We start from the raw sequence: 17,467 nt of genomic DNA on the forward strand, positions 1-17,467 counted from the left end.
TACTGATGTAACCATGCTGCTATCAATTAATTATGCATTTCAAAGAATCTGCAAGTAGGCCTTTCTAAAATTAAACTAAGCAAAGTGATGAACAAGCTTTTAATCACTTAATACTGTGTATAAAAAATAGTTTCTTTCCATTAATTCCTCAAGAATAATTTTTCTAAAAGTTTTTCAGAAGTAGAAAAGGACTTAATTTTTTTCACTTTTCCCTTCTTCATTGTTTTTCTTCTATTTTCCGTTAAAGATTTAACCATCATTGGCATACCTGCTGATTTAAAGAAGTAAAATAAAATATGTGTCAGCGTTTAGCAGAACAGGCCTATATTTTGAGGCAGTCATTGAAAAGGCTGAAGATTTGGTTATTTGATGGTGTACAAGAATACCAGCTTTTTCTTTTCTATAGAATGGCATAGATGTCCTGCTGGCTGTATTCCAAAGAGAGCAGGGGTGCTGGCAGGAGTGCTGCCGGGCAGGGTTTCACGGGGTCGGGGACGGAACTGTGGGATCTGCTAGTTAAGCTCTGGGTCAAATTCTTAGCTGGTTTAAGTTTTCAAAGTTTCAAACTGGAATGGATTTCTTTCTCTTTAATTATTCAGTTCTAATGATCTTAGGTGCCACTATAGGATGTGGAGATAAGAATATTTTCAGAACGAATGAGGGTATTTAAGGTGATGATGTTTCTCTTGGAAATGTTGAAAAGGTGTAGTACTGCAAGGTAATTGGTACAAGACTTAGAGACAGCCTGGATGTTTTTAAATGGTGTATTTTGATCAAGTTAACTTTTAAAATTATATAGTGATAAAAGAAATTGTTCAGTAGTGAAATTTCTTAACATGTTTGGGGAAGGTTGTGTTAACTTTTGTCATAGGAAATTAAGATGCTATTCTTAGCAAAAGAAAACAGTGAGGTTTTGTCTGCCTGGCTACTTGATCATCTTCTTTTTTTTTTCTCTTTTAAAGGTAGTTGTGTTTTCAAGACCAGTGTGTAGGAATACTGCCATATATAACTTTCAAAAAGAAAATGCCATTCCCCGCCCCCCCCCCCCCCCTTCCCCTTTTTAATGGAAACAAGCACGACTGGGTCGCTCAAGACAAGTGGAGAATGCAAGAAAGAAAAAGTGAATTTTGACTTTGGCCAAGAGGATAGTTAGTGCATTCTGTCCTATTTCTTATTTGTGCCTGAAACTTTTTCATATGCTAGGTAAAAAGGATGCAGATACCCTCTGAAAGTAAGTATTTTTTTAAGCAAGTAAGTATCATGAAGTTATGTGTTTATCATAATGAGAGGAAACTTATTTACAGAAATATGTATATGGTGGTTTTCTTCCCCTCTGCATGTTTGGATTTTGGCTTTTGAATAGTGATGCCTTCTATATTATTAAATAAGGTAAACTGTAGTTTCAGAATTAAAAATAGGCCTTTTGCATTCTCATTTAAGAACTGAAGTAAAGGTGTCTAGACTGCAAGAGTTAAGTACTCTTGAAAAATCAATTATGTCTATATAGGGCTTTGCGCTTACACCGCAGAGGGAATCTCACAAATGATTTCTCCATACAGAATTGCTAGGGCTGGAGCTACGGGAGGTGGGAGAAAATGGAGTACCCAGCAGCGATGCCTGAAGGTGCTATCCATGCATACGGGAGATTTTGGTCATGTAGAGGAAACTGTCGTGGCTGGCTGTACCGCTGGAGCCGTCGTGGTGTGCTTCCATTGCACAGCTCCCGTGTGGCAAAGTGCAGCAAGCCTGAGCTCTGCCACTCTATGCCATCACCCAGCCACGCTGGCACAGGGAGGACTGAGCTAATGGCGCGATGAGTGCATTTTGAGTGGGAGTTTGGGGGGAACAGTATCACGTTGGGGGAGAGGGAGGGAAAAAACAAAAGCGTCTTTCACCTCTGTTCAGAGAGGTCTTGAGAGCCCTATGGCAACCCTCTCCCAAAAAGCACTGCTGACTTGACTGTCCCTGCAAGGTCGGTGCAGTATGGATGCAGAACATTTTAAACCATGCCTGCTGCTGAGCCCTGCTCCCTCTTACAGCCATCAGGGATGAATCTTTATTTTGTCTGGAGCTGATCCTATGGCTTCAATAAATTGAAATCTAGTTACAGCCTTCCTCATAGGTGGATGCTGAGCCCAGTGAGGTAGATAGTATTTCAGCTTCAGAGATCTTAATTTGCCCTGCTATGTGCTGGGATAGGTGTCCTCAAAAGAGCAGAAAATCTACTCTTTCCTCTGACTGTTGAATACAGTGAGTATTTGGAGGTATTTCTTTAACTCTAGGGTTTTAATCTCTGATCTTAAAATGGATCAGCCATTACGTATGTAGCCCGGTATGGCAATCTGGACATAGACTTTTACTCCTTGGATTTAGGTCCTTTCAGAAATGTAGGGGTTGTTTTCAAAGATTAAAATAGGCTTCCTTCTTTTTCCTTACAAAGAGAAAACTGTAATAAATAAAATGAAGAATATTGGTATATCACAAATGGAAACAGTAAATGTGTCGCTAGGGGGATGAGGGAGAGTTGAGAGCAAAGATAACTACAGATATGATAAGTATCTTTAAGTTTGGCTTCAGATATGAAAATCTGTGCCACAGATTGATCCTATAGGAGTAATAAATACACATTATCTGTAATTATTCTCAAACTTCATAAACCTTACTTTAATAACATCCTTTGCATTATTTTTTCTGAGATCTTTTATGACACTGTCAGGCTTCTTAATTTTAATTCCAAGAAAATTGCTCCAGCTGTTACGGATTTTGTTTAACTTCCATTTCTGTCATTCTCTTGAAAGCTGATAAACTGTCCCACTTCTGTTCTCTGGAGGCTGAGAGTTTCCTTTGGAGAGTTCTGGTAGCAGGATGGAAGGTTTCTGTGTCTGAGCTGTGCCTAGATGATTTTTTTTTAAGACCATCACAGGCAGTGAATTTGGAGCTTCTTTTACAAATACAATTTTGGATGTAATTCCACCTCACAGTATGATCCTATAGTGGGAACCCATTTTCATTTGGGTATATTCCCTGCAGTGGAGCAGGAGTTGCTAAGAGCTAATGTAGTGCCTGATGGTTCTCCTTACGGTGATGTGGTGACAGCAACTGAACTTCTCGAAGAAGTTGTAACCTTTCCAGAGTTAACCAAAGAGGCCGTCAGACCTGGTGGTCAATGAGGGTGTTCCCAAGAGCCACATTAGCATTATATTAGGCTTGATTCTCATCTTACCTGTATAAATATAAAAGAAGTAATGTTCCTGAACGAGAGTGGAATTCCGTGTCTGAATAAAATGAGGCTTCTTCAAGTAGAAGGGGAAATATGAAAAAATAAAAATAAATCAGGCTTGAGTGAGTAGAATAAGTACTTTTGTGTGAATGTGGAAGGAGTTGTCTTGGAATAAATTTCATGCAAGTGTTTGTGTTTAAATTTGGTAATATAAGCAATATTTAATTTTTTAACTTTCATCTTAGAAATATTTTTTTATTTAAGAAATTGATGTGTTTTGATGTGTTGTAAAGTGTTTGTTTATCGATGGACACAGTAGAGTGGCATATGTGTCCAGCACTCCCATGGTTGCACATTGAGCTAGGATCAGCACGGATATTGAAAGTGTTATTGGGTTTCTTCTGCTGTTATAAGCGTGTTGTCATTTAATGGTGTCCTGAGGTCTTAAAAAATCAAGAATCAACAGTAAGCAGAATTTCAAGTGCAGCTTTTCTGAAGAACAGAAATCAAATATAGACCAATGTACTCTGTTGCATATCTGATGATGTATTGACCACGTGTTATGAGATGGAGATGCAGTTGAATTTTAAACTAGTAAATTTGTGTACACAGTTTTATTTCCTAATAGCAATGAATATTCAAACTTCCCATTTCCATAAGTGTAGTCCTCCGTCTCCTCTTCCCTCAAGTGGAGTACCCACCTGCAGGCCGAAGGCCACATCTACTCAAGTAAAACTGGCCATGTGAGGGATGCTCAAGGGAACCAGAAACATGAATTTTAGTGAAAACCTCAAATATTTCACTTGTCCAGAAAAAAAGATTGAGTTTTCAGGTTAATGTATGGCTCCGTACTGCTCTTTTTTTAACTTGTTAAAAAAAAAAAAATCTAAATTTTTAGGATAAAAAGTAAAACCAAACCAATAAAAGACATTCTCTCTCCTCTTTTTGTCTTTTATAAAATGAAGCTTGAGTGTTTCTGAATAACATCTGAGCAATTTCAGTCCTTGAATGGAATATTTTTTTTTTCTCACACAGTTCTAATTTCAATTTTTGCATTTGCTAATTACACATTTTTACTATATCTGAAGATTGCCATCTACTGGCACATAACAGCTTTGGGGTCTGTTATTGTTCATAAATCTGAAAATTCAATAAAGTTGTTATTTTCTCACTTCATTTTGTGACTGCATTTTGCTTCATAGGATAGGGGCAATAGTAGGGGAAACATTAACAGCGTTTACTTTATCATACCAAGCACTGTGCAACGTCTGCTTAATTAAAAGCCCATTATAACAAGATACTGATGCTTCCCACGTGAATGATCTTTCTATTCCCCCAAATTAAGCCATGTTTCATATTTCTATTCTAGAAGAACAGAAGAACGTAGTGTTAAAAGGTACAGTTTCTCTAAGCATTTGAAGTGATTCTGACCTTATGGCATGTAGTGGTTAGGTGGCTCAATAAACTAGAGGGGTAGAATTTAATAGCATGAATTCTAAGATTATTGGAGACACCTCTCCCTCTTCAAGCAAATTTTTGGTTAAGCCTAAAATTCCTTAGTTTTCTAGACCCTGATTCCTCCCAGCATCCTCTCTAGTCAGCAGGGCCTGAGGATCTGCAGAGGAACTGAGGAGGGGCTGCTGTAACCCCCACCAAGCTTTGAGCGGGAAAGGGGGAGCAGTGAACCTCTGCTCTAAGGTTGAATGTTGATATGCACCTGGAGCTACCACCATCTCAGAGATTTGGGGCAGCTGTGGGATTAGAAAGTAGCTGCTCCTGCATTGATTGCATGGGTGGTGACCTGTTTTTTAAGGAGGCCAGTGGGTGCTGGGAACTGGTGCTTGCTGTGGTAAGCTGGGGAACTGGTCTGCACGCGTGGCAGGGGCCGTGACTCCCGAGCAGGTGAGGACACCCATAAGACAGTCAGAATTCTGGGTTTTGCCCAGTTCCTTGAAATTTCTTAATGGCAAAGTGCTCAGCATGCTGCATCTTCTGTATCTTATTTTTAGATGTTCATTTTCTGTGAGGAAGCGCTGGGGCGCCTAGCATGTGGCTTGCCTTCCCTCCCAGGGACGTGGCACCTAAAACTCAGCTTTAACTTGTCTTGGTCTGGTGTGTGTGACCTATATGGAATATTTCAGCTGTGCAAACTAACGTTTTTGAAGTAATTAGCAAAGGCCCATGCTGTTCTTTTGGTGAAGATAGTGTGCTTTCAGCTGTGTGGGCAATGCTATGGTTGGTGTGTTCTTGCTTGAAGCAGCGCTTACCACAAAAGCGCCAATACCAAGCAGATGGCACTGTAAATGTGAACATACTGCTGCTTCTTCCACCATTATGAAGCATGCAAAAAATTGCTTTGCTCTGGGAGAGTGGTCTGTGTCTCAGGGGTGAAGCATAGGTAGTGTGTGTTGAAGGAGCTATTGCTGTACTGTACCTATTCAAGCTTTATTGAACTGGGAAGTAAATGGTCATGTAAAACCTGTGTAACTTGCTGAGACGTTAACCGAAGCTGCCCTGGGGCTGCCTTCACACACACATGCTATAGCGGTTGGTTTCCTGTCTGCTCTTCTGATTTTATTTGGGGATTTGCTGTGTTTCTTGTCCGAGTCTTCACCCCTCTTAGTACCCGCTGTTTCTCTTTTACATAAGAGGTCTTGTCTGCAGAGAAGAATGAAAATAACGGTAAAACAACAAACTGTGCATTTACATAAAAACGTGTGTCCTAAGGTGGTTCTGTATGAACTTCATAAAATGTATTTATTTGTTCTAGATGTTCAGCTGTTGGCACTGCATTTTGATTTCTGCTAGATAAAGAGTTGTCAGTTACACACTGTATGTATTTACTGGTAATTATAAATAGTCGTCTTGGCTTTTTCAGGCAGGCAGGCTTTCCACCATTTGCTCGCATAAGCCTGTTTTATACTTCTTTGGTGTGTAAGTATTTTGAACATAGAAGAGTGGGGAGATTTATTGAGAGGCCATACAGCACGAACCTACAGCCTGAAGCAAAGTTGACTATAAAGATAATTAGGTGCAAAGAATGAGAACACAAAATTATCCTATCTTGGCTAAATTGAGGGCATTTCTGATGTACAACAGCTTGTGCGAACACTAGATTCACGTAGTGGTGCTCCTGGCTGAAGTCTTTTGTGCACAAGGGATGTTGGCAGCATGAGCCAAGCCATCAAACCAGCTGCTTCTCGTTCTTCTCCCTAGTAAAGAGAACATTTACCTCAGATTTTTTTTTTTTTACCCCTCATTAGATAAATATTGACTTTCTCAATTCTTCAAGGAGAAGCACCCTTTGAGAGGTAAGTGCTGATTCCCACCTTCTATAAGCAACTCTACAAAGTAAATACATGTTTACAGTGGAAAATGGAGCAGCCCATTAATGTGGTGATTGATTGACATGAAAATGCAGTTCTGTGATTGATGAGACAAATGCGTGTTGTTCACAAAAGCTCCGAGGAAATGCAGTCTATACCATACTCATTATTACAGATTTTTCAGTGGTTTTTTTTATTCTAAGCAGTCAATTTACTTCCAATTATAATATGAACTGCAGTAAATCTTGCTGTGGTGGTGGCGGTTAATCACAGATCAACAGGCATAAATCATATAAGACAAGTCTTGGCTATTAAGAGATGGACCATTCATTAACAAAAGCAATTGCATCATTCTGGTCTCCTCCGTGGCACACAAGACTCATTTCCCTTAAGATGTTCACAGTGCTCGCGTTGGCCTGTAATACATTTCAGTATCATTAGATGTACTGTGGAGTGAAAATTCCCTTGCCTACGTGAATTAGAGAAGTAGTTTGAAGTTTCTTAGCTGCTGACTTGCCCAAAAATTCCTATCAAAGTGCATATCACAAATTATTCAGGCATACACCTGTTCTGTGCATAAGTATATGAAAAGGTGGTGAGATGAGAACCTTAAATTGAAAGAGATTCTACCTTTTTTTAATAGTGTCTTACCCTTGGAGTGGCCTGAGCTCAACCTTAGCAAAAACTTCACGCAGGTCATTTCAAACTTGTGAATCACTGTTGCTCTTGTGAGTTTTTACATCCCCTCCCCCCAAGTTGGGATGATTTTGGAGGAAAGCAGTCCAGTTGTACTTTTGTCTTCTGGGTAGTTCTCTTAAATCGTTAGTGGTGACAAAACACATTTTTCATTTTAAGTGAGACTGAATAAATTTTTGGCTGGTATATGGTAGGGGGATGGGCAGAAAGAGGAAAGATGAACTCATCAGCTTCTCAGCTGTTAGATTTTTTTGCAAGAGTTCCCTTTTTCATTGAAAAATGCTGCATCTTTTGGGAAGATAAAATATTGTGCTAAAGGTAGTGCGTACTGCCTTTGGTAATGATGATTTAGCAGGGTAGTCATGTCATTGATGGATTCCAATATTTGATAGTGAATAAACTTGTTAACAAATGAAATTAAACATGAGACTAACTTAACTGTTTTTTTCTGGTTTATTCACCAGTGTGAAAAGGGATTGATCAAATGCCTGTTGCAATCCATAGGAGTCTGATTCTGATGGACTTTGGAACAGGATTAAAACTGTTTACAGTCTTTTGGTTGAGTTTATTTACAATAAAGTGTGCTTGCAGCTAATTGTATGGTTTTCAAGCCCTTCAGATAGCTGACTGATGATGATGCCTATAAACATAACTTTAAATAACAAACAAAAAAGGCAAGGAAGGGGGAGCTGCTTGGTCTTAAATGCCCTGCCTCTCTTGCTAATACTTGCAAGAGCAAAAGCGCTTCTCTCAAAAATATAAATTTTCTTGCTGTGCTTTGTCTGCCACAATAGCTCCTTATCTGTGAACCCATGAAAAATGAGTCTGTGTCATGGATCATCTACCATTTGCGTTTTGATTTGCATTCCGGAATATGGCTTAGATCTGATATAATGGGTTCCTCCTTTATTGTGGTCTCTCTCCCTGGCTACGCACTATTACCTTCTCGCAGGCTCTTGTTGTGTGGGGATCTTGCTCTTGCCTTGAACACCCCCTTTTCGTAGGTCTATAAATTACATGTATGACCTCAGGAGGTTCTTTGTGCAATTCTTCCAAGTGTGGCAGAAATGATAAAGCTTCCTTATCTCATTGTGGCATTTTGCGGATAAATTCATATGTGGCTCTGGGGGGCAACCGTCAAATGACCTGCTTACTGGTGCTGCTGCTGTTAAACAAGCCTGGAAATGTCCATCTGTGTGTTTAACTCTGTCCCATGTTTCTCTGTGTGAAGGTCTGTTCAGTGAAAGCATTCAGAGAGCAGTTCTTGTGCATCTTCACCTGAACATCTGTGGTTTAAAATAAAAAAGGAATAAAAATTTGAATGACTCCCTTTAAAATTAGGAACTATGTTGAGTCTTTCTAGTGGGTTATCCAGCCTTGTTCGTTTTACTAGTAAAATATAAAAGTTGATTAATTACAGTATTTATTTTACCAATTGATGAACCTCCCATCCCTAAATCTGCAAAATGCTACTTGCACTGTAGCGTGTACCTACAAAAGGGCATCCCAGGATGTGGCTGGTTAAATCTATATTTAGGCAATATATTGTTTATGATATGAAAATTTGACCTCAGTGGCTGTGGTCCCTTTCTATCTCTGTTGTTATCTGAAGTATATAATAATGAGGAGAACATCATCTCAATCTATCAGTGCAATCAGACAAAGAGATTCTGTTGCAAACTCAGGGAAGATTGTGTCCCAGATGGGAACAGCAAATTTAATTACTGACAATGGAATGAGTACAGAATGTTTCTGCACGTACAGTTCTGGACAATGCACTGCTTCAAAACCCATGCAACTTGATTTTTGCAACATTATGCTGGGAAGAGTTAGTGGATGGTAACCCTCTAAAATGGGGGGGGGGATGTGTGTGTGACTGAAAAGCTGGTGAAATGCTTATGAATTTGTTGAGTGAAGTCAGTGAAATAGCTAAACATCTAAAGAGCAATTGTCAAGCACTGATATTTATGTAGAGATAGTGCAGAGGACAGGAAAACTGTTCATCTCGGAGAGGCCCTGTGCTTCCAGGAAAGCTTTTTTTTTTTTTTTTTTAATACAGTGTGCTTTATTTTAGGTGGCTGCCTTACCCCGAGAACATACCTTGGTGATGGTGCTGTTGTTTTTCCTCTGTAGGAAAAGGGCATAGGTGTGCAAGTCAGGAGTCACTGAACAAATACTGCACCTATTTTAAAAAAAAAAAAAAAATCTTATTGTACTGCCACTTAGGAAATGAGGTTGAGACTGATATAGCACCATGTTTTAGAGCCCATGCATCCAGGCTATGTCTGCAAAAAATTGACCATAAGTTGATTACAAGCTCTAATTCTTCCAGGACTTGCTGAACAGCTGCCTGTTGCTGTCTCTCTTGCTATCCAGGAGATGGATCCCTCTGTGCTGGAGGTAACGACCTTCTGGGTGCTTTCTAATAAAACAATGAAAAGCTGACTTTATCATCCTTAAAGCAAATTGCTTTTGAAAAATGCTTTACTAATACCAAGGATGCTTTTTAGATAGGGATGTTTTCTATTAAAGTCTTGAATATTTTTCTGCCCTTAAGTGGAAAAGTTTTCTCAATCCAGTGAGGTATATAGGAGTAGCTCATACAGAGAAGGCAGGAGGTATTTTCTGTTTAGATTTGTCTAGAAGTGCAGATTGGTTTGTTTTAAGTTGTCTGAAAGAAGGTGTAGCAAATTAAGTTGGGTTTTTTTTGTGTTTTTTTTTATTCATCAACTAATTACATCGCTTCTCTACTTAAAATGATCTTGGGTAAGGATGTTGTGATAAGTCTAGTAATGTCTTAAAGGTTTGTCTCGGCCTCTGTGTGATGGCAAGATGACAGCAATAACACTGCAAGGCCAGGAGGGAAATGGAGGTATTTCCTCATCAGTCTGAATTCCTAGCATCCAGATGTGCATTGAGCCGCTGTCTTGTGGCTCAGCCCCGTGATGGTGTGGATCTGGTATTGCTGGTGCTGGTTATGCAAACAGCTCAGTTCCCCAGTACTTCTAGTTATCTGTTTATGTTAATATCGGGTAACAACGAAAACAGTAGGCTTGGCCCCAGTGTACTACTGTGGGCTTCCTGCTGACTTGTTTACGCCTTCTCATCCCACAGGTTCGTCTGTTGTCATAGTTCCCATTTTCTTTCCGTTTCTGAAAGCAGGACAGGAGGTCTCTATGGAGACAGGCATCAGTTCCACTCTGTGCGCTAAACTGTAGGGGTTGCTGTAAGAGCAGAGCTGCGAACACACTCCGTCCCCTGTGGAAGCCAAAAACATTGCCATGCTGACATCTGCAGTCCCTTGTGTCTCTGGGAATTAACATCTCAAGGTCACAACAGCTTCACTATAACAATACTGTGTGCTATTACCTTCATTGGATCAGCAACACGATAACAGGAACGTCATCTCTGCACAGTACAACTTCAACTTTCAGGATTTTTTTCACTAGCTGCATAAAAGACACCAAACCATGACGATGTGTCTTTAGAAGTAGGACAGATGAATTTAATCTGAAATGAGAAGGTTAAATGTAGGTTCCAGTAAGTCACTGGGACATAAGCAAAAAACTTTTTAGAGATGGCTTTGCCATAGAGAAGGAGGTTCACGTGTTCTCTTACCTGGTGTGTGTACATGGTTACTCAAAACTCATACCCAAAGGAGCTGGGTTGCTGAGCAGTGTTGTGTACAAGACGTGACTTATGGCTCCAAAACCCCCTGAGCAGCAAATCCGCTGGAGACAGGGAGGCATCTGTTTCACCTGCTGTCCTTGTTTGGGGTTGAACGTTGTTGTTGTTGTCAGCCGTGTGATGGATATGATGGGAAATGCAGTCAGGTTTGGCTCAAGCAACTTTTATTCATGTAATGATGAGGTAAGTGTTATGGGTGTAATTTTCAGAAGTACCCAAGCAACTTAGGAACCAAAATCCATCAACGGTGTAATCGCTGAAGTTCAGGTTCCTACATCACTGACTGCTTAAAGTGCTAGTCTGTCAAAGTTCTGGTTTGTGCCTAGCTTCATCTGAAATTGAACCAGGGACCTAGAGAAGTGCGCGCGTGTGTGTATATATATGTATTTCTGCCCAACTGCCTTTCATGTGTGTTTATCTGTAATCATAGATAGCTGTACAGCAGAAGCCTTTGCTCACAAGGTAGATAAAAAGGGAAAATCATAACTGAGGCTGCTGTGAGAACAGAAGGGTTGAATTGTGCAGGATGAGTAGAATCTCTGAAAACTCCACCAGATGAGGAATAAAAGAGTTACCTGATGTTGTGTGTTTCATTTTTTCTCCCGGAGGGGATGATACTGATCTTGTACGAGGTTTACTTCAGAGTCCTGAATGGACTGGTGGTCCAGTCTGATGTGATGCTGAAAAAAGTATCATCTCCTGTTTGCAGCATATGCTATGGAGCAGCAGTTGAATTTTATAGCAATTTCCTGGATAGCGCACGTCATTAGCTAGGTGTACTTTTAATAGTGTATTGGCTAAGTGGAACCCTAAGGAGTGTTTAAAAAATTGGTGATTGAAAGGTGACATATTATCTTGCTCGGTGTTATGACCCCAATGAAAAATAAAAAAAAAATTCTAGGATCTGGTGTCACATAAAGCACCCAAAACTTGTAAATGCAGATCATCAGTTTGCTTGAAAGATAGCATCTGAATGTTGTCTTTTTGGACTGGTGGTCCTCAGCCTGTCACTGGTACCACAAAGCTGTGTAGCATAACGCCAGATTTAGAGATAGAATAGTGAGATTGACTGTACAGTATTGGGTATGAAATAAAGGTCAAGTTCTGCCACTTGATAAATCTGCTTTCTGTTAACCTCCTTGTATGCTATGAAATTAAGATTAATTCAGATGAAGTCATCATGGAATATTTTGGTGGGCAGAAGGTTGATGTAGTGATTCCAAGTCTGTGCATAGTTCACGAGAGGGAGTAGTCCCTGTGGGCTGTTGGCAAGAGATAAAATACTCGTTTTAGTACTATAATGTCTTTTTTGTGCATGTGCTAGTTGCTTCCCACCAGCTCCTCAGGCACAGGTTGTTGGGTCTGTCTCAGTGTAGAAGTGTATCAGGTTAATACCAGGTCCCTGGGAGCTCAGCTTCTTGGCGTATTTTCATGAGCAAGGACAATTAAGAGGATTAAAAACACCTTTATGTTGTAATCTAAGCCTTCAAGGCTCCTGTTGTAGTCAGTACAGAGAGGGGGGAGTCTCCAGAGAGATTCATTTTGCCTCAAGATAGGTGTCAGATTTAGGTCATCCTCTGGGACTGGCTATTGGAAGGGTTCGTTTGCTATGCCCACTGTGAATGGGTTTTTATTGTATTTTGCTATACTTTTAGGATATCGCTGTTCCTTCACCATTGATGAAATGTTACTCGAAGTGTAATGATTGCTTAAGGCAGTGACTTTGTTTGGCCTGCATATGGTATTGAAGGAGTGTCGTAAGATTGTATTCCTCACCCTGGCTGGAAAAAATGAACAGAAAAGTCTTCTGACTTACTGACACACTTCCATTTCCTAGTAATTTATAGATATGAGCAAATGTAGGAGCTGTAGATAGGAGCAAATAAGAATAGGCACCAAATCAAATAACAAAATTTTGAAAAGGTCAAATTAATATATTTTTACAGCTATCTTTCACAGAATGAACGAGGCATTAAAATTCTGATTGTAAGTTCTCGTGAGAATGGATTGTAATGAGAACAGGAACCAGCATATTATAAATCCACTCTCCTGGTAATAATTTAACTAGAACAGTAACTGGTACAAATGTAATTCATTAATTCACTTTTATGACAAGTTAAAGACCGAAATCTGGTTGTTATTGTGTGGCCTTCTTATGCCGTATCTAGGACATTTTTTTGCGGTTACGGAGTTGAAGTACTGAGACTAAGACACATTATAAAACAGATGGACGTAAACTTCCTTGGAGTCTACCTTATCACAATTGCCGCCTTTTATAAAGTTCTTGTTTCACTTAAGATTGGGTTGAAAGAATATTAACAAGTAGTTCTGATGTGTGTTTATTTAGGACAGATGGCTAATTTAACTAGTCTGATGTCAGTTTCTTATTGGACTACAGCCAGTGGTCCTTGATAGTCTAATATCTGAATTCAACATTTCCCAAAACCACCAGATGCAAATAGCAAAAGTAATTAAAAGACTGTGTTGAACTGTAAATATCCATTAAAAAGTGTGAAATTTTTGCTAATAACATTTGTGGAGCTTTCGTTATTTTTGAAAAGTTTTAGTTGCGCTGACAGTAAAGACTGACACCAAATATGGTGAGTGGTTTTATTTGTTTATTTGGGTTTTTTGTTCCCCCTGGTGCCCTCAAACTATCTTAAAAAAAGGCACTTTAACTGCCTGATGGTCACAAAACTTCTTGCCCTTGTTTTAGCAGGGGAGTGAAGGGAGGGATGATACGATTTTAGGAGTCAGGGTTGTTGAGGGTTTAGGACTAATGCTCTTGGCATCCGCCTCTGTCCCCTGCAGTTCCCGCTTTTATCCTTAGGCAGGTCTGGAGGGCTTCGTGTGCTCTGACTGCCCTCTCAGGAGCCGCTGATGGATGTGGCCTGTGCAGCTGTCACGGAAGACATTTATATGGCAAAATTATTGTCATCTGTCAACTTAAGACAGCGAGTTTTGTTATATGAACTTTTGTGTGCTGTCTTTGTCAAAAAGGAGTATAGCCCATTCTTAGTTAATACTCGTGATTGGGGAAAACCCTAGAACAATTACAATCTGTATTTTAGTCTGTAGTGCTTAGATACCATGAGTGAAACCTTGGCTCTGCTGAAGTCAGCAACAGAACTCCTTATTGATTGTACCTGCATCGGTATTTATGCTAAAATAGATGGGCAGAAGATACAAAATTATAAAATCCATGTTACTTATTCTTTTTTGTTGAGAACACCAAGCACATTTCCTTAGCCAGGGTTCGTACTCGTTCCATTCTGCCTGTCTGCGTCAGGTACGCTGCCTCTGGTGTGTCAGCTAGTAGTTCACTGTAACTGGCTTTTCTGGCATCTTCACCATGGGGCGTGTAGGCTTAATCTTAATAAAGATGTCCACATGAACTCCCATCGGAAGAACTGCAGCTAGAGAGTTTCTCTTTAACACCTAGCTCACGCATACCAAAAGATCAGTGCTTCCAGTATCTTCATTAATATTATCGATGTTTAGAGACGTTAATGATGATCCTTATTGTAATCGTAGGCTTAATAGAAGATTGTTCAGATAGTAGAAAAGACCTCTATACATGCTGTTAGGGTGTTTTTACAAGGATTGCTTTAAAATGGATTTGTTGGAGAGTAATAGCTGTAGCTTGAAATATTAAACTGTAGACACTAATAGATCTTGCTTGTAAATAACCATGTGTCTTCATGAAATGTCTCTCTCTTACGTTTTTTGGAAACATAGGTTCTTCACATTGTCTAGCCATATATTTAGTGTTAATCTTGTCAGTGAAAGTCTATTTAGACCACAGAATTTTGTGGGTTTTATATCCAAACTCTCTTTTTGTCCTTCCCATTCCTTAACATAGTCTCTGTACTAGATTGCAGGTTTTCTGGTTTAAAGATCTTTTTAAATACCAGATCTCTGAGTTTCTACAAAAAAAAAAATCAGAAAGGAAACCTTGCAATAAGGAAAGCTGCAATCATAACATGTCCTGAATGATGATATTAAAATTCTGAGTAGAAGCAATAAATTATTTCCCATAAGCTAATGGAGCAGTAGCAGTAAACTATTCTACAAAAAAAGGGTCTCTCTGTTAATTAGGAGATGTTTTGTGTGGTGTGAAAATGCAGTATAGATTGGTTAAAACGAGGGGATAAATGTTGCTGCAGAAAAATCATTGAAAAGAAAAAATTTACGTAGAGACCTGCCCTTGCGACTAGTTTCTCCCAGCAATGTGCGCTAGTTGCTGCAGTACTGCAAGTTAAAGGGGCTGAATAGTTAAACTAGGAAAATTGCAGCAGCTGCTATGTGCTGGGCTGGGATAGCACATCAGAGTGCTGCAGAAACCAAGCACCATGCATGGTCCTGGCCAGTCCCAGGTTGGTATTTCAGGGGAAGTGTGGCAGAATAAAGTTTATAGACCTGTATGAGCATGTCTAAGACTTCTACTCTAGGCCGTTAGGGAAAATACGGTGTGAAAGTATGGTCCATAAGACTAAAATGCCCTTATTTATACTACTATAAAGCGGAGGGGAGAGAGGGCATGGCGTGTGTGCGGTACCAGTTGCAGCAGTTTAAGGTCTGAGATCGGCATTCCTGCCGGTGGACTTGGCTCTTCAGTGTCAGATGTGGCAGCCAAAAACATTGGCTCTCCTACTCCCTCGTTTGGTCTGCAGTTGTCCAAGACAGATGCCATCCTCTTGTTGTCTGTTATATGTACTCATTAGGAGAAATTAATATAAAAATGACCTGGTGATAGAGGACTTTCGATCAGCTCAGCACACTGGCTGCACAACTGCCAGAGTTTTCTGGAGAACAATGGTAATTCAGTGTACAGGTGGGTCTTTGTCTTGGCTTGAAACAACAGTAGCCCTTTAACCAAGCGTGATCCACACGTGTGGTACCTACAGCTTTCCTGTTTGAGAGAGATGTGGTTTGCTGTGGATTTTGCTTTTGCAGAGTACTGTCTGCCTACTAGACACGTGCATTTTTAATTTAGATCTTGCTGCCCAGAACAATTTTCATTCCACAGGCATTACCCCAAAGGTAGATGGTGGTGCTTCTTAATATTCAGTTTCCTTTCTACTGTAAATCAACCTCATTGAAATTCAGCTTTCCAGCTGGAACAAGTGGGAAATGGCTTAGAATGGTTGATTTTGGCTCATGGAGACTCTGGGAGTCCCTAGCTCCAAATTCTAGGAAGGTCACTTAGTTCTTGTGAACTGGCGGTGGCTCAGATGCTGCGGCCAAAGAAGCTGCTGACAGCAGTACAGAGGAGTGAGCCGCCCAGTTGTAATCTCTCTTCCCCCCCTCCCCACTAGTTTCATGGCTATATGAACTTAACTGTAGACTATTTCTGGTGCCTCAGAAGAGTGATGCAAGGTTTGTTTCTGTCAGATGCAGACAAGATAGAGGAAATGCTTGAGTTTTCACTCTAACTTCAAAAGATCTTACAAGGCAGTGGGAATTTTTGCCATGGCAGATCTCCCATAGTTTTCAACAGGATACAAGAACAATCTGTATTTTAATAAACATGATGGCTGAGATTTGTTGCTGAGTGAAACTAAGAAGATGAAATATGTTGACAAGTCATGGCTTTGTATTTTTCAGCCTGAGTATAACTTGACAAGTCAGCATTACTGGACAAGGATGACTTTTGAAAATGTGAATATATTTACATGATTTGATAGGTAATGTTGAAGCCAATTTGTTAATGGGCAACTTCAACGCTTGGTTTTATATATAGTGAATAAAAAAGAATAGGTCAACTGTAATGTAAAAATGCACATTTTATTTTGGCTTTCTGTTTTTAGGATTAAGCCACATATTCAGCATAACAAGAGGAGAGCAATAACCTTCTTTTGATTTGATGATATACAGCACCTTTTATGTAAACCCATGAAAAGTGATTACTGGTATCATGAGGAAACAGCACCTTAGGGAGATTACTAGGCAAGGCAAACAGCTGGAACCCATAATCTCCTAAAAGTCTGATTGTCTGTGGATCACCATGTCTACCCTAGGGTCCTATCAGTAATACTTTTTTTTAATTATGCAAAACAATAAATTCTTTGAAAATTTTGAATTTAAAATTGTTAGTAACCATGAAATTTAACCATGTGTGAAGCCAGATGTTCGACAGAAATTCTTAGTTTAAGACTCTGCAGAACTTTGTTTTTGTATGTAAATATGAGACATTTCCTATTATTTTCTTGACATTTAAGATGAATTATTCCGTCAGTTTAACTGAAGTTTAATTTAACTGGAGGAATGCATATATCTAATCTATTTGACAGTTGTTTTTTTTCAAGTTAATTTAAAAGAAATTTAACTGCGTCTTTAACTGAAATAAGTCTAGCTTTGTGGGTATTTGCATTGATTTAATTAGATAAGCCTAAAAAAAAAAAAGGACAACTTCAGTGAAGATAGAGCAATGGTATTTTTCTCTTTTTGAGTAGAAACCTCTTGAGAAATGTTGCTGTCTGTCCATCGACCTGGTAGTTGTGCCCTCATCATTACTGCTGCGTTAGTGTTTGAACGG

At 39.6% G+C, this 17,467-nt stretch overlaps 1 protein-coding gene across 2 annotated transcripts in view; it reads left to right on the plus strand.

Annotated features, from left to right (window-relative positions):
- CDH4 (cadherin 4) overlaps positions 1-17,467 on the plus strand; it is a 461,862-nt gene that overhangs the window by 31,749 nt on the left and 412,646 nt on the right. The window contains exons 1-3 of one of the 2 annotated variants that reach the window (XM_087750191.1): positions 5,086-5,122; positions 5,991-6,052; positions 6,484-6,531. The exons of the other annotated variant lie outside the window; for it this stretch is intronic. The gene's annotated coding sequence lies outside the window, so the exon portion shown is untranslated. Of the gene's footprint in view, positions 1-5,085; positions 5,123-5,990; positions 6,053-6,483; positions 6,532-17,467 lie in introns of those variants that run through there. 2 annotated transcript variants of the gene reach the window in all.

Source organism: Nipponia nippon, unplaced genomic scaffold (assembly GCF_047370975.1).
Source record: "Nipponia nippon isolate SJK-2023a ecotype South Korea unplaced genomic scaffold, ASM4737097v1 scaffold_13, whole genome shotgun sequence".
Lineage (NCBI taxonomy): Eukaryota > Metazoa > Chordata > Aves > Pelecaniformes > Threskiornithidae > Nipponia > Nipponia nippon.